Source organism: Pongo abelii, chromosome 9 (assembly GCF_028885655.2).
Source record: "Pongo abelii isolate AG06213 chromosome 9, NHGRI_mPonAbe1-v2.0_pri, whole genome shotgun sequence".
Classification (NCBI taxonomy): domain Eukaryota; kingdom Metazoa; phylum Chordata; class Mammalia; order Primates; family Hominidae; genus Pongo; species Pongo abelii.
Genome location: NC_071994.2, coordinates 6,432,701 through 6,457,928, shown reverse-complemented (window position 1 = coordinate 6,457,928; position 25,228 = coordinate 6,432,701). Strand labels below are relative to the sequence as shown.

Below are 25,228 nucleotides of genomic sequence, written 5' to 3'. Positions count from 1 at the left end.
TCTGCTTAAAGCCTGTCAGTAGCTCCTCATGGCTCTCAGGACCCAGGCTGAGCTCAGATACCTCCTCCTCCAGGAAGTCCTCCCTGACTTCAACCTTCTGGTTAGGTTAGAAGCAAACCATAATTGGAGACCTTAGGAGCCCACTTACGTTGGGCAAGGTATTGTATGATTTCATTATAATGTATATGGCCCTGTGACCCACCTCAGAGTCAGGGATGGAGGAGCCTGGTGCAGATACTGGCAAATCCTTTGATGATAAGTGAGTATAGGGATGCAAGGGTCGGTGGGGGTGTTGGGTGCTCCCCAGGCTCCCCAGCAGGGAAGGATGGATGGGAGCCCAGCCCTGGCTGCCCCCTCTTGCCCATGGCCCAGCCTCCCTCTCGGGCACCAGCCAGTCCCAGGGCTCTCTGCAGCCTTTCCCGGGCTCCTTAGTCCAGCTCCAAGCTGCCCCTCTGGCCCTGTGCTACACCTGGTGCTCCCTGCTCTCGCTTCCAGCCATCCTCTCTAGAGTATGGCCAGCCCTTCTGCCCGGAAGCTTTCCTTGGCTCCCACGGTCTGAGCATAAACCCAGGTTCCTCTGCCTGGCTTCCAAAGCCTCCATGATCCCTTCTGCACCTGCTTCTCGTGCTGTTGCCCCAGACCTGAGATCAGCCCCACCCTGCCTTCCACGGGGTGTGCTCCTTCCACCTTGCTGCCTCCGCCTCTCTGCCTGGCATGTCCGCTCCCGCCCTGCCCAGGTGATCAGCCTGTGTATCCCCTCCCTAACCCCCGCACAGAGCACACCTCCCAGGCTGGCTTCCGGCTTGACTATGTTCCTCCACGCCTCTCTGAGTAGCAGGATCAATGTGAGAAACGCCTGCCCCGTCTGCAGCCTCCCCAGAAGCACAGTACTTTTTGTGGCACGGACACGGGCTGGTAGATACAGTTGTCCCCCTGTATCCGTGGGAGATTGCTTCTGGGACCCCCAAGGATTCTCAAGTCCCTTATATAAAATGGCTTAGTACAGTTAACAACGGAGACGTGTTCTGAGAAATGCATCGTTAGGCAATTTTGTCCTTTGCAAACATCACAGGTATACTTAGCACAAACCCAGATGGTCTAGCCTACTACACACCTGGGCTATATGGGATAGCCTATCGCTCCTAGGCTACACATTCACACAGCATGTTACTGTGCTGAATACTGAAAGCAGCTGTAACACAATGGTAAATATTTGTGTATCTAAACATAGAAAAGGTCCAGTACAGCTGGGCGCAGTGGCTTACGCCTGTAATCCCAGCACTTTGGAAGGCTAAGGTGGGTGGATCACCTGAGGTCAGGAGTTCGAGACCAGCCTGGCCAACATGGTGAAACCCCATCTCTACTAAATATATAAAAATTAGTGGGACATGGTGGCATGCACCTGTAATTACAGCTACTCGGGAGGCTGAGGCAGGGAGAATTGCTTGAACCCAGGAGGCGGAGGTTGCAGTGAGCTGAGATCGCCCCATTGTACTCCAGCCTGGGCAACAGAGCAAGACTCCATCTCAAAAAAAAAAAAAAAAAAAAAAAGTCCAGTACAACTACAATATCATAATCTTATGAGACCACTGTCTTTTTTGTTTTTATTTTTATTTTTATTTTTTTGAGAAAGAGTTTCGCTCTGTCGCCCAGGCTAGAGGGCAGTGGCACAATCTCAGCTCACTGCAAGCTCCGCCTCCCGGGTTCACGCCATTCTCCTGCCTCAGCCTCCTGAGTAGCTGGGACTACAGGCGCCCACCACTGCGCCCGGCTATTTTTTTTTTTCTTTTTGTATTTTTAGTAGAGACGGGGTTTCACCGTGTTAGCCAGGATGGTCTCGATCTCCTGACCTCGTGATCCACCCGCCTCGGCCTCCCAAAGTGCTGGGATTACAGGCGTGACCGCGCCGGGACTTCGTGTGGATTTTCATGGGACTCTGAGAGGCGCCTCAGATCCATTTTGGAATAAGGCAGGTTATTAGCATGGGGTCTAACCGTGAGCTGTCTCGGTGTCCCGGGCTGGCTCTTGGGGCGGGGGTCCTGATGTTCGGGACCTCGGTCCTACCTGGGAGGCACAGAGATGGCGGGGAACGGGGAGCCCGGGGGAGCATTTAGAAGCTCGTGTGCACAGGGAAACCCTGTCTCTACAAAAAATTAAATTAGCGGGGCCCAGTGGTGCGTGCCTGTGGTCCCAGCTACTCGGGAGGCTGAGGTGGGGGGACTGCTTGAGCCCAGGAGGTGGAGGCTGCGGTGAGTCATGATCACCCCACTGCACTCCAGCCTGAACAACAGAGCAAGACCTTGTCTCAAAAAAGACCCCAGGCCAGGCGCAGCGGCTCACCCCTATAATCCCTGCACTTTGGGAGACTGAGGTGGGCGGATCACCTGAGGTCAGGAGTTCGAGACCAGCCTGGCCAACATGGTGAAACACCCGTCTCTACTAAAAATACAAAAATTAGCCGGGCATGGTGGCGTGCGCTTGTAATCCCAGCTACACGGGAGGCTGAGACAGAATTGCTTGAACCCGGGAGGAGGAGGTTGCAGTGAGCTGAGGAAACTCCGTCTCAAACAAAGCCAAACCCCAAAAGTTCTCGTCTAAATCCTTCCCCCAGGCCAAGGGCATTTATCTCTTGGCGGTGGGTCACAGGTAGGGATAATTCCGCGATCCCCCACCTTGACCCCGCTACGAGGACAGCCACCTCTTTCAGGTAAAGAAGCCGCAATGGGAGATCACTGTGATAAAATTCCACCGTGGAGAATGCGGGCATCGATCCTGTTACCTCCCACATACCAAACCAGCGCCCCACCACTTAAGCTGATTCTCCAGCTCGGCCTAACCTCTGCAACCGGCGCGTATTGTGGCTCACGTCATCACCGGTGTCCCCCCCACCGCCCCCGCCCCGCCCCGCCCGGCCAGTTCGCCACCCCATTGGCTCCCTCGCGGCTCCGGCTCCACGGCCATGATTGGCTTGGCTCAATTTAGTTTTTAAAAGCATTGGCCACTCGGATTGGTGGTCCGAAGCGTCCGTCAAGCGGAGGACCTGCTGTTGCTACGGCGTAGGGGGGGACCCAGCCAGGTTTCTCCCCGTTTCTGATTTGTTTCTCAGGCTCCGGGGTCCTAGAGGTTCCGGATCCGTCAAGTCCATGGGAAAAGAATGCGCCCCTCGCGCTTGACTGACGAGGCTTGCGGGCCAATCGAAATGGAGTCAAAGGAGCCGCTAGGCGATCCAATAGGTGGTAGGGGGCGGGAGAGAGGGGCCAATGAGCCTGGAGCTGGGGGCGGAGGCAGGACCGCGATTGGCTGAGAGGCGGCCAGAGGGAGGGCGGGGGGAACTCAAGGCCTGCTTGATACGTCCGCCATTTTGGGCGCTTCGCTGATGGTGTCGGTGAGCGCGTTTCCCGCCTGAGTGCAACTAGCGGCGGGTCGTGGGCACCTCCAGGTAATGGGGGTGGGGGAGGCGCCGGAGCAGGCCGCGGCGCGGGGTGTGCGAGGCGCGCGGGCAGGCGCGGGGCCCCTCCACCTGGGCCTCGGCGGCTCAGGGAGGGAACGTCCCGGCCCCTCTCCCCTCCCCCCCCGGAATTCGTCGCTCCGCGGGCCCGGGAGACGCGGCGCCGAGTCCTTCCCGGCCGCTCCCCGTCCGCTGCTGTCAGCCGGGGGCCCCGCCAGGACGGGCGCCGGGAGCGGGACGCGGCCGGGGCGGCGAACTTTGTGCCATGTTGACGTTCGCGGCCTGGCGCGGCGGGCGGGCGAGGCGCGCCCCTGACCCGGCTCTGGCTCCAGCCTTCCCGCCTGCCGGCCGCGGCCCGCAGTCTCGCCCACTGCCCGGCCCGCGCCCGGTCTCCGCTCCCGCTGGGCCTCCCGGCCATTTCTTCCCGGGGGCCTCGGGGAGCGCATCAAGTTGAGGCAGCAACTCGCCGTCAAGAGTCGCGAAGACCATTGTTGGACTCTGCTCTCCGGGAAACAAGTTTTGTGGGTTTCTGTTAATTCGCCGCAGAGTCATCGGGATCCACACCAGCCAGTTCCGAGGCTCCCAGTACCCTTCTCAGTGGCTTTTTAACTCCTGTGAGGTGGCTCGGATGTAGACTGTCTCGAATGCCTCCCTGGTGTATTTGAGTCGGGGGTGGGGGGGGTGGGTGGTCCTTCTTGTGGCTTGAAGTCCCTCCCTCTTAAAGAAGCCCATTCACTGTTTACTTGGAGGTGTTTCCTGTTGAGGTCCTGCTGGCTGTGATCACAATTTGGACTTTTTAATTATAGGTGAACGGGATGGGTCTTTGGATGTACCTCCGTGCCCTGACGTTTCAACCGCGTGACTTAATGTCATTTTCCTGGTACTTCACGTTTTCTCTGTGGGGCTTTGGGTCTGTTTTGCTTTTATGGGAGGGGGTGCTTGACAGGCGTTCCCTTTCATCCTCGCAGCACTTGTTGACGGGGTGGTGTCCTTTATTCGTGGGAAGTTTACTTTGATGTTGTCCTCAAGGTCATGTTGCAGATAGGCTTCAAGGGGGACAGGAGCTCCAGGTTTCCAACCATCGAACTGTGCCTCAAGTAGCAAGTGTATGAGACCCAGTTGTGGCGGTTGGGTTTTCCTCACTGTGGAGCGGAGTCAGAGACCACTTTTTAGCTCTGTGACCTTGAGCAAGTTCCCCAGCCTCTCTCTCTTTTTTTTTTCTCTGTAGTATGGGAATAATAATAAGTGTCCCAACCATAAGTTTGTCAGGATAATTGCCCTAATACATGTAAAACAGCTAGAACCGTGCCTGGCACATAGAATCACCTCAGTGGCTGATTAGTGGTTAGGCTAGTTAATGGCTATTATTGTTTAATTTAAATTTGATTTTTAAATGTTTAGGTACTATTGGGAAGTCAGATGAGCATTTGAGCCCTGACTCTTGGTGACTGTTTTTAGAAAGCTCTGTTTAAGAGTCAATTGGGCTGAAAAAGTAAAACTAGAAGTTATTTTAATTTTTTCAGGACAGGGGTTTTGAACATTCCTTAAATTAGGAACATTTACCGGAGTAATTAATGAGTAGTAGCACCTCAGAATGTTTAAAGAGATGGTTAAATACAGAAAAGCCCATCACAAGCTTAAGTCGGGCTTTATTCCTCGTGTGCTTTTGGATACTAGTTTCTGGGTGACTGCCCCCCGAATCAGTAACTTCAGGGTTTCTTAGTGTAGTCCTCCTTGTTACTGAAGACTGTAAGGGTACCGTGGATTGCAGTATTCTTCAGCAAAGATAGTTTGGGAAATAGCTTTTGTCCTGGAGGGATACTTTGGAAGGTATTCTCCACTTCAGCATGTCTGGTCAAGGAGTCTAGAACATTGAACAAAATGCCTGCACTCAGTCAGAAATAAACTCACAGTCCTTTACCGCTTGCCGGATACTCTCCTCCATGGTACTCGAAACCTTTCGTGCACCTTCCCCTGGTATTGTTGTGTTTACTTGGGACTTGGTTTGCTGTATTGGAGATAAGTGTGTTTTGATGGACTCAGTCTTAAGTAGAGATGAGTATCTTGCTGGTGGAACTTAAGGACAGGAAGAAGATTGTTTTCGGTTTAGAAGTCTAGCCTTTGTGTAAAGTATAGCAAAGCAAAGTCAACAAGCAAAAAGTTGTTAGTTTCAATGAACTAATTGAGAATTTGAGAATCAGACCATAGCTGAGCAGAAAATGAATAGAAGTAACATTGACAGGATGAGGTTGCCTAGCTTTTTAAGATAAGGCTTTGGCCGGGCGCGGTGGCTCATGCCTGTAATCCCAGCACTTTGGGAGGCCGAGGCTGGTGGATCACTTAAGGTCAGGAGTTCGAGACCAGGCCAACATGTGAAACCTTGTCTCTACTAAAAATACAAAAATTAGCCGGTCATGGTGGCGCGTGACTGTAATCCCAGCTATTTGGGAGGCTGAGGCACCAGAATCGCTTAAACCCAGGAGGCGGAGGTTGCAGTGAGCCAAGTCCAGTCTGGGAGACAGAGCGAGACTCAGTCTCAGGAAAAAAAAAAAAAAAAAAAAAAAGATAGGGCTTTGCACCTATTTGGTACAGAGATTATGTGCTTGTTACAAATAAACATCTCTTTAAAACAAGTGTCACGATCGGTATTTTATTTCTATGACAACTTCTATCGTCTAGTTCTATATTTTTCAGTATTTGAGAGGCAGCCTCTGTGTGTGTTTGTGTGTGTGTGTGTGTGTGTGTTTTGGTCTAAAATTTTACAGTATTTTACTAAATAAGAGTAAATGATAGTGAAAATAAAGCTTTTCTATCTGTTCAACTAAAACTCAGCATTGACTTGGTCCTTAGAAGTTATGGTCTGCACCCCAGTATTGGCTGCTACTTTTTCTAAGGTTGTACTGAAAAAAAGACCTGGCCTCTTGGCTTTAAACAGCTTTCATATTTCTTTCCTTTCTTAACTTCAAATGATTGTTTTTTGATTTACTCTAGTTTAAGAGTTCTCAGTTGGGGGTGGTTCCCCTCGCACCCCCCAAGAAACATTTGGCAGTGTCTGGACACATTTTTGCTTGTTACACCTCTGGGAGTGGGCAGTGTGCTTCTGGAGGGTAGAGGCCAAGGATACTGCTAAACATCCTACAGTGTCCAGCATAGCCTCCTCCCTGCCGGCCAGCAAAAGTATCCAGTCCCAAATAGCAACACTGCTGAGGTTAAGAAATCCTGCACTTAGATAGATGCGAGACTGGCCTGCATTAGAATAAGCTTGCATTAGAATAATTAGAAATTTTTTAAGACCATGGATGTTGGACTCCACCTCTGGAAATTTGTGGTGGGATTGAGAATCTTATTTATTTTTTTTGAGACGAGTCTCGCTCTGTCGCCCAGGCTGGAGTGCGGAGGTGCCATCTCGGCTCACTGCATTCTCTGCCTCCTGGGTTCAAGCAATTCTCTGCCTCAGCCTCCCGAGTGGTGGGGATTACAGGCACCCGCCACCATGCCTGGCTGTTTTTTGTATTTTTAGTAGAGATGGAGTTTCACATCTTGGCCAGGCCGGTCTTGAACTCCTGACCTTGTGATCTACCCGCCTCGGCCTCCCAAAGTGCTGGGATTACAGGCGTGAGCCGCCATGCCCGGCCACGAGAATCGATTTTTTAGAAGCTTCTCAGGCAATACTGAAATGCAGCTGAATTTTGGAACCACTGTTTTACACCACAGGTTTAGGGACTGTTTGTGAGTTAAGGGTTCCTTTGGGTGATCTGTGAACTTGGTCTTTGCAGTACCTAGATCCTGCCTTGGAGATTATTTAGTAGTGGGGATTATTTAGATGGTATACTTAACCATTTTTCAGATGCCTGAAGACTGAACTTTAGAAGCATTTGTTAAATGAATTGATTTTATAAAATATCTTAGGACTTTTTTTTCTTAACCTCATGAAAATACATTACCATACTGTGCTGAAACTAAGCAAAATTCTTAGATATTTAGAGTTTGCTTCTGTGCTGAATAATCTTACACTACTGTAATTTTTGAGTTAGTATCTTTTGCCCTCCTTTTGTCAGTCAGCGGTCAGGTCTGTTTTTAGATGCCAGCTTCAACTTTTTTTTTTTTTTTTTTTTTTTGGAGACAGTCTCACTGTGTCACCCAGGCTGGAGTGCAGTGGCATGATCTTGGCTCACTGCAACCTCTGCCTCCTGGGTTCAAGTGATTCTCCTGCCTTAGCCTCCTGAGTAGCTAGGATTACAGGTGCGTGCCACCATACCTGGCTCATTTTTGTATTTTTAGTAGAGATGGGGTTTCACCATGTTGGCCAGGCTGGTCCCGATCTCCTGACCTCAAGTGATCCACCCGCCTCGGCCTCCCAAAGTGCTGGGATTACAGGCGTGAGCCACCATGCCTGGTTTTTGTTTTTGTTTTTGTTTTAATAAAGACCTATTCGCAGAGAATTAGCCCTGGATCACTTTACCAGTTCTGCCCATTGAAGGCACAGATAGGCATACAGTATGCTCAGCCTTTAACACAGTGATCCTGCCCACTGGTAAGTTGGACTCTTCTGTGCCCTAGACTCTGACCCCAGCAGAGAAGTGTTCTTTTCTCCTGGGGAGATGAGGTGCAGTGGTAGAGAGAACGGTAGATCTTTTTTGCTTATATTAAAATTTAGGTTATCTAGCTTATGGAATGGAAGAATATTAGGAAAACTATAAATTTTTAGCGACTGAATGTTAATATCTGAAGTTACAAAAGGTCATGGAGGCATTTTCTTATTCGTCATCCGGAAATTCGGCCTGTGCCTATGTTGAGAACTACCAGTGACCCCCATCTACTTCTAATATCCATTTGTTTGATCAGCAAATACATTAATTGAGTCCTTACTCTGCTAGGAACTGTATTAGGGATTCACTGATGAACAGGCCCTTAAGGACCTGCAGTCTAGAGGAAGAGGCAAACAAGAGACGGCAAAGCTCTTAAGAATTGTACATGGTGTCAATGGGGCCTGGGAGGAAAGAGCTTCTGTTTGCTGGTCAGTTGGTTGATTTGTTTAAACTTTGGGTCGTTGAGACTGCCAGAAGTTTTGCAAAAGAATAAGATAGTTACACTTTGTTACTCATTTATAAGAAATGATTACTTCGACTTGCCTCCTTAGTTTGAGGAGTCTTAAAAAGCAGTGCCATTCTTCCCATACTGAAGCTGTTTTGTAATGACAGATAGGTGTTTATAGCTCTCTACACAACAGTTATCCGTTGACCAAACCTCAGACACTGACTCCCTGGTTCCAGACTCGTCCGAAGCTTGCTGTAGGTTTTTGCAAAATGTTTCCGGCATTCTTGAAATGGATGCTACTTCAAGTGGGAGTGGGTGTTTTTCCTGCTGCATTATGGATCTAGGTTGACTGGAGATTTTGTTTTGGCCTTGTGACTTTGGCTTAGATTTATTTGTCATGGAAGCTCCCTTTCCTACTTCTCACTCCCTTTAGTTTTATGAGGAGGGAGACAGTTGCTAGTCAGATCAATGCTCAGTTTATTTCAGGTATTGAAAGATTACAGACTGACATTTGGATACCAGGCAGATTGGCTACGTGGTAAAGAAGCAATTAAAAGGGCATCTGACAGTATGTGGAAAGGTTTCTTATCTCTATGCCTAGCTGGGACATTTTCTTTTTTTTTTTTTTTTTTTTGTTGAGACAGAGTCTCGCTCTGTCACCCAGGCTGGAGTGCAGTGGTGCGGTCTCGGCTCACTGCCAGCTCTGCCTCCCGGGTTCATGCCATTCTCCTGCCTCGGCCTCCCCAGTAGCTGGGGCTACAGGTGCCGGCCACCATGCCCGGCTAATTTTTTGTATTTATTTATTTATTTTGAGACGGAGTCTCGCACTGTTGCCCGGGCTGGAGTGCAGTGGCGCGATCTCGGCTCACTGCAAGCTCCGCCTCCCAGGTTCACACCATTCTCCTGCCTCAGCCTCCCGAGTAGCTGGGACTACAGGCGCCTGCCACCACACCCGGCTAATTTTTTTTGTATTTTTAGTAGAGATGGGGTTTCATCGTGTTAGCCAGGATGGTCTTGATCTCCTGACCTTGTGATCCGCCTGCCTCGGCCTCCCAAAGTGCTGGGATTACAGGCGTGAGCCACCACGCCTGGCCATTTTTTGTATTTTTAGTAGAGATGGGGTTTCACTGTGTTAGCCAGGATGGTCTCCATCTCTTAACCTTTTGACCCTCCCGCCTTGGCCTCCCAAAGTGCTGGGATTACAGGCGTGAGCCACCGCACCCAGCCCTAGCTAGGACATTTTCATGTCACAGACTGGGCAAAGAGCTGGCTTTACCCTGAGTAGAGGCCATTTACTCATTGTCACTTACGGCTGGCTAGAGTTGACCTGTTTTAGATGCATTAGTGAAGACTATACAGTTGACTGAACTTATGCAATTAAAGTTCGATAGGTTCTGAACATCTTTTTACAGATATAAGGAGGCTCTGATTTTGTACTTCACAGTAACTCTGGGGAAAACCACGGGATTATTAGTTCCAGAATTTCTTACAGTGGAAATATATAGTGACTTGAAGTGATTTGAATTCCCCAGAGATTGACTACCGTGAAATCTGATGGCCCAAGAAAAGATGAATGAAGGATTGTTTTTAGGAACATTAGAGAGCAGGACTAAAACGGCTGCAGACTGATGTTGAGTCAGACAGACTTGGAGAAAGCTGTGGGGGACTGTTAGTTGGAGCCTTGGGTTTCCTATACCTACATGTAAATCTGAACAAAAATTCTGGTGGCAGAGATACACTTTGAGAAAAAAGAGCTTGCCTGAGAACACATGTCACACTGAAACCCTAATCAGGGCAGTTCACACTGCCTGCTCCATGGTTGGCTGGTCAGATTGGTTGGGCTCTGGTCCTCAGATGGGCGTAGCGGGAGGAACACTGCCTAGTCTTGACAATTGACTGAGGCTTCCATTCATGAGAATCATGGTTTTGGGCTGGAACAAAACTTAGAGGTCATTGATTTTTTTTTTTTTTTTTTTTTTTGAGATGGAGTCTCACTCTGTTGCCCAGGCTGGAGTGTAGTGGCGTGATCTCGGCTCACTGCAACCTCTGCCTTACAGGTTCAAGCGATTCTCCTGCCTCAGCCTCCTGAGTAGCTGGGACTACAGGCGCGTGCCATCACACCCAGCTAATTTTTTATTTTTAGTAGAGATGGAGTTTCACCATGTTGGCCAGGCTGATCTCAAACTCCTGACCTCTAGTGATCCGCCCGTCTTGGCCTCCCAAAGTGTTGAAATTACAGGCATGAGCCACCATGCCCAGCCCATTGATTCTTACAGAAAAATGGAGGCCATGCAGAAGAATGGAACCAGAAGGAGCAGAGAAATCTCAGCCCCGGTGATTCCATAGGGTTGTGATGGTCCAGACCACAGTTTTAAGTGCTATTTGTTTCAAGAGTGACATCACAGCTGGATTTTACTTAGAATTCAGAATAAATGGTTAACGTCTGGAATTTTATTTTTGGTGGTAGTATGTGTCAGTTTTTTGTCACTGTATAGTAGTTGAGGAGTTCTTTTTTGTTGACATAGAGATACACAGGGTTTCTATTGCCTTTGGACAATGGACAGGTCTCATCTGTCTCTTTTGTCTGCAAATGAGACCCTGCCCCTTCTGATTAAACAACACTCTGAATGACTGCTCCTTTTCACCGTGGACTTCTTGTTATTACCCCCTTAGATGGACTAAGCAGCTATGAGATCCTCCCATCATAGGTATAGTATTTTGTAACAAAAGTAGAGAAACAACTCCAAGGTGCAGTGGATGATCTCAAGAGAGAAATGGAGTATTATAGGATCATAGAGAGGCCTCGAGGTCTAACCAGCTGCTCTGCAGAAGTCAGGGTGTTGGTGGTTTCAGTGGTGGGGAGGTTACAGAGTTAGTGTTCATATGCAAATTTTCTTCCTCCAAATTTGGAGTATGTTATATATGTTTTAATGTATATAACTGTGAATATGAATATAACATTAGAACATATATAACATAATTTCTGCTGGTGGAGTAGAGATCATAAATTTGAGGTTTGCAGTTTGCTTTCTAAAACATCTTTTAAGTTTCTTCTTTTCTGGCACTCAGGACGTTGTAGGGTAACTTTGCTGTGGAGGCTCACATTTTATATAGAATCACTTTTTCCACATAGTGTGGATAATCACATATGCCTTGAAGGATCAATATATGTTAACAGATGATTGGATCTTTTTGATTTTGCACTTAGTTTCTTTACAAATTCTGCATTATAACCAGACAGCTCTATTGAGGGTTTGCAGATTTTTTCTGTAAAGGGCCAGTTAGTAAATATTTTAGGCATTGGAGGCTAAATGGTCTCTGCAAGGACTCAGCTCTGCTTTTGTAGTGTGAAAGCAGCCATAGCCAATCTGTAAACAAATGAAGGTGGCTGTCTTCCAATAGAACTTTACTTATAAAAGCAGACAGAGGGTTGGATTTGGCCTGTGGGTTGTAGTTTGTCAATACCTGCTCTAATCTGTTTTGTCTTTGTTTATCTTTTTGAGATAGAATCCCAGGCTAGAGTGCAGTGGTGTAATCTGGAGTGCAGTGGTGTAATCCCAGGCTAGAGTGCAGTGGTTTTTGTTTATTTTTTTGAGATAGAATCCCAGGCTGGAGTGCAGTATAGCTCACTGCAGCCTTGGCCGACCTCCCTGGCTGAAATGATTGTCTCACCTCAGCCTCCCGAGTAGCTGGGACTATAGGCACATGCTACCACACCCAGGTAAGTTTTTTTTTTTTTTTTTTTTCCTTGTAGAGACAAGATCTTCCTATGTTGCCCAGGCTGGTCTTGAACTCCTGGGCTCAAGCAGTCCTCCCACCTTGTTTTCCCAAAGTGCTGAGATTACAGGTGTGAACTACCATGCCTGGCCTGTAATCTGTTTTTTTATTTTAACTTGTAATTGGACTGTGAATTCAAAGAGTATATATCAGCATGTGCCCAGATATTAAACATTAGAACTGACACTTATGTACCCACTAACCAGCTTAGGAAATAGAAGGTTGCCATACCTTTGGCTCCCTGTGTCATCGTCTCACCACTTCCCTCTTTCTGACCTCCCCAAGGCAAATACCTTGCATGTATCATTTTTCTGCTTTACTTTATGGTGTTGCAAACTATGAATGTATCCTTATATAATGTAACTTCATTTTTGCATTCCTTTAGACAATGTAAATGGAGTCACTTTGTTCTTTTTTTGCCCCCACTCAACATTGTTTCTGTGATCCGTTTATTCAGATGTTTGAGTACTTACCATGTCTTAAACACTGTTCTACTGCTGGGCATGTTAACAGTAAGCAAAGCAGATGAAAAGTCCTTGTTTTCATGGAGCTTACATTTTGGTAGGGGAAAGACAGTTAACAGATAAATGAAAGATACAGTAGCCATATGGTAATACAAACAGGGAGAAAAGTAAACCAGGAGAGGTGGGGTGTGGGGGAGTGCTTGTTGTCTGCAGATTGAAGTACAGCAGTCAACAGAAGGAGTGGAGGGACCCAGCCACAAGGCTGTGGGTGGGAGTGGGGTAGGGGCAGCATTGTAGGCGGAGGGTCAGCAGGACAAGGTGCTAAGAAGGAGGTGTGTCTGCTATGTTGGAGGGGCAGCGGAGGCCAGTGTGGCTGGAGTGAGGAGCCTGAGAGAGAGTGGGCCAGATGGATGGGGGAGGTGAGGGGAGGGGCATAGGTCACACTGGCTATTGTTAAGATTTTGTCTTTTTCTGTGAGTGAGATGGGTAAGTCATTTGGTGTTTTGAGCAGAGGTGTCACATGATGTGGTTTCTAAGGGTCCCCTGAAGCTGTGTTAAGAATAACTGTCTTGTGCTGCTGGAGGGAGGTTGGACGCTCTGGCAGTGATCCAGGAGAGCAGTAATGGCAGCTGGGACTGAAGGGGAGCAGGGGTGGGAGTGAGAAGAGGTTGGCTGCTGGATCCTTCTTGAAAAGGAAGAGCAGACAGGATTTGCTGGCAGATTGGAGTGGGTGTGAGAGAGGAGTAAAGGATGATACCAGGGATTTTTGCAGCTGGTGGGCGTTGCCATGTATAAGGAAAGGGAAGACTGTGGGAAGAACAGGCTATGGAAGTAAGATCAGGAGTTGGGTTTTGTGCATGTTCAGTTTCTGAAGCTTTTGGAGAGCAGATTGGAGATATGCTGGATTGGGGTGTTTGCTGCTCATGGGAGAGAGCTAGGCTGCAGATAGAAATAGGAGTCTTCGGGCCGGGCGCAGTGGCTCACGCCTGTAATCCCAGCACTTTGGGAGGCTGAGACGGGTAGATCACAAGGTCAGGAGATCGAGACCATCCTGGCTAACATAGTGAAACCCCGTCTCTACTAAAAAAATACAAAAAAATTAGCCGGCTTAGTGGTGGGTGCCTGTAGTCCCAGCTACTCGGGAGGCTGAGGCAGGGGAATGGCATGAACCCGGGAGGTGGAGTTTGCAGTGAGCTGAGATCGCGCCCTGCACTCCAGCCTGGGTGACAGAGTGAGATTCCGTCTCAAAAAAAAAAAAAGGGAAAGGAATAGGAGTCTTCAGTGTTTAGGTGGCATTTAACAGTCCCGAGGTTGAGTGAGAGCACTGAAGGAATGAGGCTGTACGGCAGCCTAGAAGGTGGAAGGAGCAGCTTTGAGGCCTTAGGAAAGTGTTGTCACGGAGGATGGAGTGGGGACCTCTGCCAGTGCTGCTGCTGTGAGGTCACCTGAGATGAGGACCAAGACTCGTCTCATGGCTCTGGCAGCGTGGAATTCATCGATGATCTTGATGAGCGCTGTTCCCACATGGTGGTGCAGGAAAAGCCTGGAAGGGAGCATTCACAAGGATTGAGAGAAGAGAAAGGCAAGTAGAGAGAGCTCCGTCATGGGATTTGCCACAGTGATGAAGGGAGATTTGGGATCCTGAGGTGTTGAGGTGGGAGAAACCATAGCATTTTTGCAGTGTTGGTGAAGTAATTCTCTAGAGGATGAATGACGTGATGAATTAGAAGAGGTGACCCTTGCTGGAGCCACATTCTTGGGAAGGCAGCAGGAAATGGGTGGGTGCCCATGTGGAGAGTTGGCATCCATGGGCTCCTCCCTGGTAGGAGGAGGGAGAGCAGACTAGGGGAGATGGGATAGTGGGAGCATGTGGACGTTGTCTTCTTTTTTTTTTTCTTGGTGAAGTGGAAGAGTTCTCAGCAGTCAGTGAGAATGAGGGGGAGTCAGGGCTGGCGGGGTGTGAGGAGAGAGGAGGAAGTATGACATATTGTGTGGGAAAGTAAGAATGTGTGTGAATGGAATGGCCTACCTGAGGGTAGCAGTCCTGAGTTTCAGTGAAGACAGCACGATTTGTTATTTTTCCTGGAAGGAGAGTAGGCATTGCCTCATGTAACTGGGGTTGTGGTTTTCCTAATCAGACAGAGGCCAGGGAGTGATGACATTGGTGGGACGTGGTGGTAAAGCCGGGGAGGGAAGGCGTGCAGACGGAGAGGTTTGCCCACATTGGTGCGTGTGGTTGTGGTTTATCCCTCTTCACTTCTCTGTTACATTGCGCACTGAATATGTCTCATTTTCTTCTTTGTCCTGCCATTGGAGAATAGAATTGTTTCTAGTAAGAAGGAATGCTGCCTTAAACAAGTGCAGATGTATTTCTCCAAGGTACCAGCCATGTAGAGAATCAGGGTAGTGGGGACATGTACATCTTCAACTTTACTAGATGGTGCAAATGGTTTTCCAAAATGGTTGTACCTCTTTACCTCACTACCAGCACCGTCCTACATCCTTGCCAGCCCTTGGTATTGTCAGACTTTAGTATTCGCAGGTTTGGTGGATGTAAACTTACATCTCAGGGTTTTTTTTTTTTTAATGACAACGTTATTGAGAGGTAATTCACATACTATTCAGTTGATCAATTTAAAGTGTACAACTGAGTGGATTTTAATATATTCACAGAACTGTGCAGTCATCACCACAATCTAACTTTGTAACATTTTTGTGACCCCCTCAACAACAGCAAAACCACCTTGCACCCATTGGACTATTCTGGACATTTCTTATTAATAGAATCATACAATATGTGGTCTTTTGTGACCAGCTTCTTTCAACTTAGCACGTTTTCAAGTTTCATCCATGTTTTAGCATGTATCAGTATCAGTCCTTCATTCTTTTTAGTTGCTGAATAGTGTTCAATTGTATGGATATACCACATTTTATTTATCCATTCATCAGTTGATGGACATTTGTTTCCTGTGAAATATATTTGATTTTCATCGTTGGCATAGTTTCCGGGCATATAGCTCCTAAAATCTTTGGACTTTCCAAAATGATAAGTGTCTTTTTGTATGCGAATGAGTTGACTGATGGCTAGCTGACCTAGGTAGCTTCAGGTTGGGGGCTGGTCACTGGAAAGACCTAGCCATGATTAGAGGGTTGGGACTTTCAGCTCCACCCCCAGCCTTCAGTGAGAGGAGATTTGCTGAACATTGAATTGATCAACTGCCAATGATATAATCAGTTGTGCCCAAGTAATGTCACTGCCATAAAAACCTGGAAAGACTGGGTTCTAGAAACTTCTAGAACACATGGAGGTTCCTGGAGGGTGGTGTGCCCATAGAGGGCATGGAAGCTCTGAGCTCCTCCCCTCTTACCTTGCCATGCGCATCTCTCCATCTGTGTCCTTTGTAATATCGTTTATAATAAACTGGTAAACTTGTTTCCCTAAGTTCTGTAAGCCACTCTAGCAAATTAATCAAACCCAAGGAGTGGGTTATGGGAACCCCAGTTTATAGCTATTGGGGGGGAAGCACAGGTAAAACAATCTGGAGCTTGTGATTGACGTCAGAAGTCGAGGGCAGTCTTGTGGGACTGAGTCCTCACCCTGTGGGATCTGACTCTATCTCCAGGTAGATGGTGTTGGAATTGAATTGGAGGACACCCACCTGGTGTCTGCTGCAGAACTGATTGCTTGATGTGTGGTCACATAAGTATCCTGTGTTGATTGTTAAGTGAAAGAATAGGAAAAACACTCTGCCTTGTTTATTTTTGTCTCTTTATTACTGGATTTCTACTTTTTGGCTATTGTAAGTAATACTTCTGTGAATATTTGCATACAAGTCTTTGGGTAGACATGGTTTTATTTCTCTTGGTGTATACGTAGGAGTGGAATTGTTGGATAATGTGGTAACTTTAACATTTTGAAGATTTGCCTTTTCCTTATGACTAATTCTGATGAGTGTCTTTTTATATAGCTTGTTGGCTATTTGCATGTTAAAAAGCAATTACCTTTTTTTTTTTTTTGAGACAAGGTCTTGCTCTGTCACCTAGGCTGTAGTGCACTGTGGCGTGATCATAGCTTACTACAGCTTCGAACTCCTAGGCTCAAGGAATCCTCTCGCTTCAGCCTCCCGAGTAGCTGGGACTACAAGCACACACCACCATGCCTGGCTAATTTTTACAATTTTTGTAGAGACAGGGGTCTTGCTTTGTTGCCTAGGCTGTTCTCGAACTTCTGGCTTCAAGCAGTCCACCCACCTTGGCCTCTCAAAGTGTTGGAATTACAGGCATGTGCCACTGCGTCCAGCCTGATTATCTTTTAAATATCTTATTGGCTATTTGTATATCTTATTTAGAGGAAAGCTCACTTAAATCTTTTGTCCTTGCTCTTTTTTCAAAAAAGAAATGCTGTATTTTTCATGTTCTTAACTTACCTAATGCCTTATGATTTATGTGTCCATGTTCATGGTGAGATTGGCCTGCAATTTTCCTTTTTTTATGTCAACCTTGATGAGTTTTATTATCAAGATTATTCTAGTCTAATAAAACAAATCGTAGTATTTCCTCATTTTTCTCTTGAGAGTTTATGTAAAAAGGAATTATCTGTTCCTTGAAGGTTTGGTAAGCCTTGCCGGTAAGACCATTGGGGCCTGGTGTTTTCTGTCTCAGATTTTTAAATTACTTATTTGGATGTTTTAATATTTATAGGATTATTAAAATCTTTGTTTTTTCCTGAGTCACATTTGGTAGTTTATGTTAAAAAGTTTGTTTATTCTTGTCTGTATTTTCAAATATATCGGCATAAAATTCTGACTTACTATCTTTTGCATCTCTATCATGTTTGTAATTAATCACTAATATTTAACTTCTTAAACAGTATGTTTAGGTCATTAATTTTCAACCTTTTTATATACTTATATGTACATACATATCTAAATAAAGTAGTAATTTCCTTTTAAGCACCACTTTAGCTATATGCTATAAGTTTTGCTGTGTATAATTTTTATCTTTAATTCTGAATATATTCAGATTTTCATTATGATTTCAAATCTTGGCATATATATCTTTTTAAAATCTTTGTTATTGATGACAAACTTAAATTGTGTTAATAGGGCTGGTATGATGGCTCACACCTGTATTCCCAGCACTTTGGAAAGCCTAGGCAGGAGGATGCTTGAGCCCAGGAGTTTGAGACCAGCCTGGACAACATAGTGAGACCCCAGCTCTACATATATATGTATTTTTAATTAGCTGGGCGTGGTGGTTTGTGCCTGTAGTCACAGCTACTCAGGAGGCTGAGGTGGGAGGATCGATTGAGCCCAGGAGTTTGAGGCTGCAGTAGTGAGCTATGATTGCACCACTGTACTCCAGCCTGGGTGACAGAGTGAGACCCTGTTTCTTAAAAAAAAAAAAAAAAAAAAAAAAAGTGTTAATAAAATGTGGTCTAATGTGATTTTGATTCTTTGAAATTTGTTGAGGCTAGTTTTAGTTTGTGCAGATTTTCATCACTATTCTATGTGTGTTTAAAAGAATGTGTATTTCCAAATTATAAGGTGAGGCTTTTCCATCTCTGTTCAAACTAGTATCCTTAATTTTTTTCTGCTTGTTCTGTTAGTTGGTGGGGGATGGGGGTGGGTGTTAGAATACAACACTGGATGTCCCTGACTTGCCATAGTTTGACTTAGGATTTTTCCACTTTATGGTAGACTTACTGAGACATAACCCCATTGTAAGTTGAGGTGCAGCTGGACTTCGTGATGGCTCAGTTTATGCTTTTTCAGCTCATTTTCATCCAGGTGCAGTGACTTGTACCTGTTATCCCGACACTTTGGGAGTCTGAGGTGGGAGGATCAATTGCTTGAGTCCAGGAGTTTGAGACCAGCCTGTGCAACATAGGGAGACCCCATCTCTACACAAAATTTAAAAAATTAGGTTGGTATGGCAGCGTGTGTCTGGAGTCCCAGCTACTCAGGAGACTGAGGTGGGAAGATCTGCTTGAGCCCAAGAGGTCGAGGCTGCAGTAAGCTGTGATTGCGCCACTGCACTCCAGCCTGAGAGACAGAGAGAGACATTGTCTCTTAAAAAAAAAATATATATATATATAAAATTTCCAACTTACAATCGATTTATAGGGACATAACCAACCCCATGGTAAGTTGAGGAGGTTCTGTACCTTCTATGATGGGATTTGTCAGATTCTGTAGCACTCAGTTTTTGCTTTGCACCTGTAAAGTTTAGATTTTTTTGTGTGTGTAGAGACAGGCTCACTGTGTTGCCCAGGCTGGTCTTTTTTTTTTTTCTTGAGACAGAACTTTGCTCTTTCACCCAGGCTGGAGTGCAGTGGCATGATCTTGGCTCACTGCAACCTCCGCCTTCTGGTTTCAAGCGATTGTCCTGCCTCAGCCTCCCAAGTAGCTGGGATTACAGGCACCCGCCACCATGCCTGGCTAATTTTTGTACTTTTAGTGGAGATGGGGTTTTACCATGTTGGCCAGGCTGGTCTCGAACTCCTGACCTTGTGGTATACCTGCCTCAGCCTTCCAAAGTTCTGGGATTACAGGCGTGAGCTGCCGCGCCCAACCCAGGCTGGTCTTTTAACTCCTGGGCTCAAGCAATCCTCCCACTTTGGCCTCCCAAAGTGTTGAGATTTAGAGGTGTGAGCCCCCTTGCCCAACCAAGTTAAGAATTTTAAACTTGCCTGTGACTTGCACAATTTGTCATTCTGTAAATCTTTGTTTCTATGAATATTTTCCCACTAAAGTATATATATAGGCCGAAAACTTAAGTATCTTTTGTCAAGGTGTTATGTAACTATGACAAGTGACTTTTGGTTACTGTTTGCCTTATATATCTTTTTCTGCCCTTTTACTTTCAAGCTCTTTTGTGGCCTTAACGTTTTAGGCGCGCCTTTTGAAAGCCACACATAGCTAAATTATGGTTTATAATTTGACTCTTAACTGATGAGTTAGTGCACTTGGTAATTTTTTATTTTATTTATTTATTTTTTTGAGACGGAGTCTCGCTCTGTCGCCCAGGCTGGAGTGCAGTGGTGTCATCTCAGCTTACTGCAACCTCCGCCTCCCGGGTTCAAGTGCTTCTCCTGCGTCAGCCTCCTGAGTAGCTGGGATTACAGGCATGTGCCACCATGCCCGGTTAAGTTTTATGTCTTCAGTAGAGACGGGGTTTCACCATGTTGGCCAGGATGGTCTTGATCTCCTGACATCGTGATCCACCTGCCTCAGCCTCCCAAAGTGCTGGGATTACAGGCGTGAGCCACCATGCCCGGCCAGTCTGAACGTAATTTTATACAATATTTTCATATATGAAAGAAGTTTGTATACATTGAACCATCAGAAAGCAAAGATGTCACTATCTCAGCCATCCATGTTGACAATCTGTGGTTGCTAGACATCACTATTGTTCCTGACATGAATTTATAGGCTATCAATAAGCAATCATTTTCTTACGATTATTCACATGTAAGTACTTAACAGTAAGGGATATGGCATACCATTAATACAGTTAAGAAATAATGCGTGGAGGGTAACTAAGCAGTATAGTTGTATCACCGGAATACCTGTAACCGCTATGAAACAGCAGCAAATGCAGGGGGCTGGGAGGGTCTTTTTCCCCTTGGAGACGTGGAATAAACTGTGTTGTGTGCCTGCATTTTGACTGTGGTCTGTCACGTGAGGTCAAGGTGGAATTTTTTACTTGTGGTATTAAAAATGTTTGGATTTTGGAGCATTTCTGATTTTGGATTGTTTGATGAGGGACGCTCAACCTGTACTTTTATATTGTCATTCTTAAAAGGTTGTTTTGCCTAATATCCAGTTCTGGCTCGATGATTGTTTTCCCTTAGAACTTTGACAGCACTTTCATCTTCTTTTTCCATTGCTGGTATTGAGAGTGATAAGAAGTTAGATGTCAGTCGTTTCTCTGCAGGTCATCTCTAGCTTCTAACCTCTTTCTTTAATTTTTTAAAGTCTTTTTTTCTCCTTATTCTTCAATTTCACTAAGAATTATTTATGTAGAGTTCTTATTTCTTATCCTTTCTCTGCCTGAGGGTTGGTTTCTTTCTATTTTTTTGAGACAGGTCCTTGCTCTGTTGCCCAGGCTGGAGTGCAGTGGTGCTATCCTGGCTCACTGTAGCCTCGGACACCTGGACTCAAGTAATCCTCCCACTTCAGCCTCCCGAGTAGCTAGAACTACAGATGCAAGCCACCACACCTGGCTAATTTTTGTATTTTTTTATGAACAGGGTTTTACTGTGTTGACCAGGCTGTTCTCCTGGGCTCAAGTGATTATCCTGCCTTGGCCTCCCAAAGTGCTGGGATTACAGGTGTGAATTATCGCGCCTGGCCTGGTATATTTCTTCAATTAAAAAAAAAATTCTCAGCCATTTTTGCTTTGATATTTCTCACCTGCTTTTTCAGTTATCTCTTTCTAGTACTCTGTTTAGATCTTATATTTAGTATATTTTCTATAATGTGTTGTTTCAGCTATACAGACCATATATTCTGTATGTAATACCAGTGGTTGCATGCTTTTCTGCTCTGATCTTTTGGTGTTTCTTTCTGAAAACTTATTTCCTCTTGTGTTTGCCGTTTTTGATTTTGTGGCAACCAGTCTTTGTCTGCCATGCTCTAATTTGACGAGAATGGCCAAATGCCCTCAGTACATTTGTAGTCAATGTTCAACAAATATTTATTGAGCTCTTCTGTACCAGACACTGTCTGGGCACTTGGTATTTACCAAAGAACAGAATAGATAATATTCTGCACCTTGGTAGAACTTAGCATCTAGTGAAACAAACTTCTAGGGTAGGAATGGAGGTAGCTGTGAGAATTTTCTTGTTTTTATCAGCCTAGCTTTGCATTTAAAGAGGTGCTTTAATATCGTGTCCAGGATTTTTACGTATTCTGGGCTTAAAGTGCTCTTCATGTTGGCCAGTCCAGCAAATGTTTGTTTTGTTTTATTTTTAGGTTGCTGGTATTATCTGCTATTTTGGATTATTCTTTTGGTGTCTCGATAACGTCCAAATAACCAAGTACCAGATATGTGTTTTGAATAAGCGTCAGCTGGTATTCAAAATATTTTAAAAATTACAATAGGGGATTTTCATTTTGCTAAGAGTTAGCAAATATATGATTTTTCCCCCTCCTTCAATATGGAGTGTTCTTGTGTCAATTTCAGGAATTTCTTAGAGATTTTCAACTCTTTTACATTAGTTAGCTCATTTTTTATATCCAGAAATGGGAATGATTTCAAGGATAATTACCATTTTGAAATGGGATCATTTGCTTGCCAGAAAATGTTAACATTGACTCCAGCCAAGTACAGAACATTAAAAACAATCTGGAAAAAGGGATGTGGATCAAAATAGATTATGAGCCAAATCTATCTTGAGGAAGAAAGAGAGTAGAGTTTAGCATTTATAATACATGGCCTATCCCAAGAGAGGGGAGGGACTATTTTATACATAAAAAAATATTAAAAGCCTTACTTTGACCAATAAATTAAAAAGAGGCCATCAGAAACAAGAGCCATGGAGGGACATAATGACACATAGGCTGGGGCTAGTACTGGAGTTCATTTTGTGACACTCTGGTGGCAGATCCTGTCAGTTCTGGTCCCGTCTCTGCCTCTGCCATGGCCTTCATTGAGGAGGGTTAGGGGCTTTGGTGGCAGCAGGAGCACACTGCTGATCCCAGAAGCATAGGGTTAAGAACTAACTGCCTTGAATACGATCTTAGTGATTTTCAGTGGACCCAAGGAGTTTGAAATGCATAGGCAATGTAACTTCATCAAACTTCAAAGAGCCAAGCTTGATAATCTTTCAGGGTTATGAGAAAAGAATGAGAAAGGATTGTAGAGGACATGGGTTAGAGAGAGCGAGATGGTTTAGCAGAATTGTTGTGAGGATTAAAGATAAATATTACTGGGCATGTTTGTATCTATCTCTAGAAGAAACTAGAGTCCATTCTCTGTTTACCATATTGTCAAGCCTAACATTTTTCACTTTTTGGTATCAGTTACTAGTAAAGTGCCTCGTGGTTAGTGTAAATCTTCAGCATCCTGCCGTGCTTACTTACCTCCACTTGCAGGAGGTAGGTGTGTCTTCATTTTGCTTGCTGAGTCCCTGCTATTAAATTGTCACTTGCGCTTGATTCTTTATATGTGTTACTTTGAACTCTGTTCCTTCTAGATGAGTGTGAGGTAGTCGTCTTCAGATGAAGCAGCTGGGAAGCAGGGAGGCAGTCTGGCCATAGTGGTTAGGAAGAGGGGCATTAAAGTGGTCAGAAGTGGGATAGAACCTTGGTTTGACCACTGACTAGCTGTCTGACCTTGGGCAAATTATCTCACCTTTCTAAGCTCCAGTTTCTTCACACGTAAAATGAGAATCATACTGAAATTATCCCGGCCGGGTGCGGTGGCTCGTGCCTGTAGTCCCAGCACTTATCACTTTGGGAGGCCGAGGCAAGCAGATCACCTGAGGTCAGGAGTTCAAGACCAGCCTTGCCAACATGGTGAAACCCCATCTCTCCCAAAAAAAACCCGAAAAAACCAAAAAACAAAAATTAGCTGAATGTGGTGGCGGGCGCCTGTAATCCCAGCTACTCAGGAGGCTGAGGCAGGAAAATCGCTTGAACCTGGGAGGCAGAGGTTGCAGTGAGCCAAGATCATGCCAGCGCATTCCAGCCTGGGCAACAAAGTGAGACTGCCAAAAAAAAAAAAAAAAAAAAAAAAATTTCCTCTCTTTCCCATAGAAAATGACTTTGGGTAATTTGAAATTGTGGAGTGTTTTGTTTTTGCAAGTTTTCTAGTGTAGAAGTCCTAAACTTACGCAGAATAAGTGGTTAAATGTTAATGAATAGTAGCCTATTTTATGAACTCTGGCTTGGTTTTGAAGTCTTGACTGTAGAAGTAGGATATTGTAAACTGTTTTATTCAACTGACTTTGTTTTTTTTGGTTTGGGATAGAAAGTCTTAGTTTTTTAAAAAATTAATATGTGATATTTATTTTGAAAAAAATTGTAGAGAAGGCTAAAATCCATTATGATCACCTTTTCCAAATCCTTTTCCATCTTCTGTTGTTACTGGTTTTGTGTCTCCTTTCTTGATTTTTTTTCTGTATGTTTGCGTATATTTGCTGGGTATGTGTGTTTTATATAAATATAATAGCACCATACTATTGTGCCGTTCTTTTTTCATTCATTTCTTTTCACTGAGTCCCATGTAGTACTACTAGTCCCATGTAGTACTAAGAAAGATCTACCTCTTTCTTTTTAATAGCTGCATACTAAGGGCATACTTTATAGCCATTTCCCATATCAAGGGTCTTTAGATTTTGTTGTTATTATCACAAACAATTCAGCTGGCTTTTAGTTCAATGTAATAAAGTTCTTTGTTCTTAGAAGCCTTTAGAATTACATTGTTTAGTGCAGAAATAAAACACTTAAGTTACAAACTGAGTTATTTTGCTTTTTTGTCTTTGCAAGTAAAGTACAAATGTTTAAGCAAAGGGAAGAAAACTTTTCTTAGAAATGTATTTTGTTTACCTCCTTTCAAAATGAGATACGACATTGCTTTTAAATTCTATAAATGACCAATTATTTAGCAAATCTTTTAAAATTGTAGGAAAATACATAATATAAAGTTTGCGTTTTCACCATTTTTAAAAAAGTTCCCAGCAAAATGGAGCAAAAAATGTGGAGGAGAGTTCCCATATACTCCTGTCCCCACACTTCTGCAATAACATCCCTCAGGAGAATGGTGCATTTGTTAGAGTTGATGAACCTACACCAACACATTATCATCCAAAGTCCATACTTTACATTAGGGTTTACTCTTGGTGTTACACATTCTGTAAGTTTTTTAGGCTGGAGTGCAGTGGTGTGATCTCGGCTCACTGTAACCTCCGCCTCTCGGGTTCAAGTGATTCCGCTGCCTCAGCCTCCTGAGTAGCTGGAATTACAGGCATTTGCCACCAGACTGGCTAACTTTTGTATTTTTAGTAGAGACGGGGTTTCACCATGTTGGCCAGGCTGGTCTCAAACTCCTGACTTCAGGTAATTCTCCTTCCTTGGTCTCCCAAAGTGCTGGGATTACAGGCGTGAGCCACTGTGCCCAGTCATATTCTATAAGTTTTGAAAAATGTGTAAGGACATGTAGCCGCCACTGTAGTATCATACAGAATAGTTTCACTGCCCTACAGATCCTCTGTGCCTCATCTATTCATCCTTACCTCCCTGCAACCTCTGGCGACCACTAATCCTTTTACTGTCTGCATAGCTTTGTCTTTTCCAGAATGTCATACATTGTTTATGTAGCCTTTTCATATTGGCTTCTTTCACGTAATAATATGCATTAAGTTTTCTTCAGGTCTTTTCATGGCTTGATAGCGCATTCCTTTTTAGTGCTGAATAATATTCCATTGTCTGGATGTACCAAAATTTATTCATTCACCTACTGAAAGATATCTTGGTTGCTTCCCAATTTTGGCAAT

The 25,228-nt window shown here is 45.0% G+C and overlaps 1 protein-coding gene across 50 annotated transcripts in view; it reads left to right on the top strand.

The window, feature by feature from the left end:
- The first annotated feature begins 3,328 nt into the window (after positions 1-3,328).
- PPP6R3 (protein phosphatase 6 regulatory subunit 3) overlaps positions 3,329-25,228 on the top strand; it is a 153,460-nt gene continuing 131,560 nt past the window's right edge. For 19 of the 50 annotated variants that reach the window (XM_063727966.1, XM_063727985.1, XM_063727983.1 and 16 more), the window contains exon 1: positions 3,337-3,439. The gene's annotated coding sequence lies outside the window, so the exon portion shown is untranslated. 50 annotated transcript variants of the gene reach the window in all.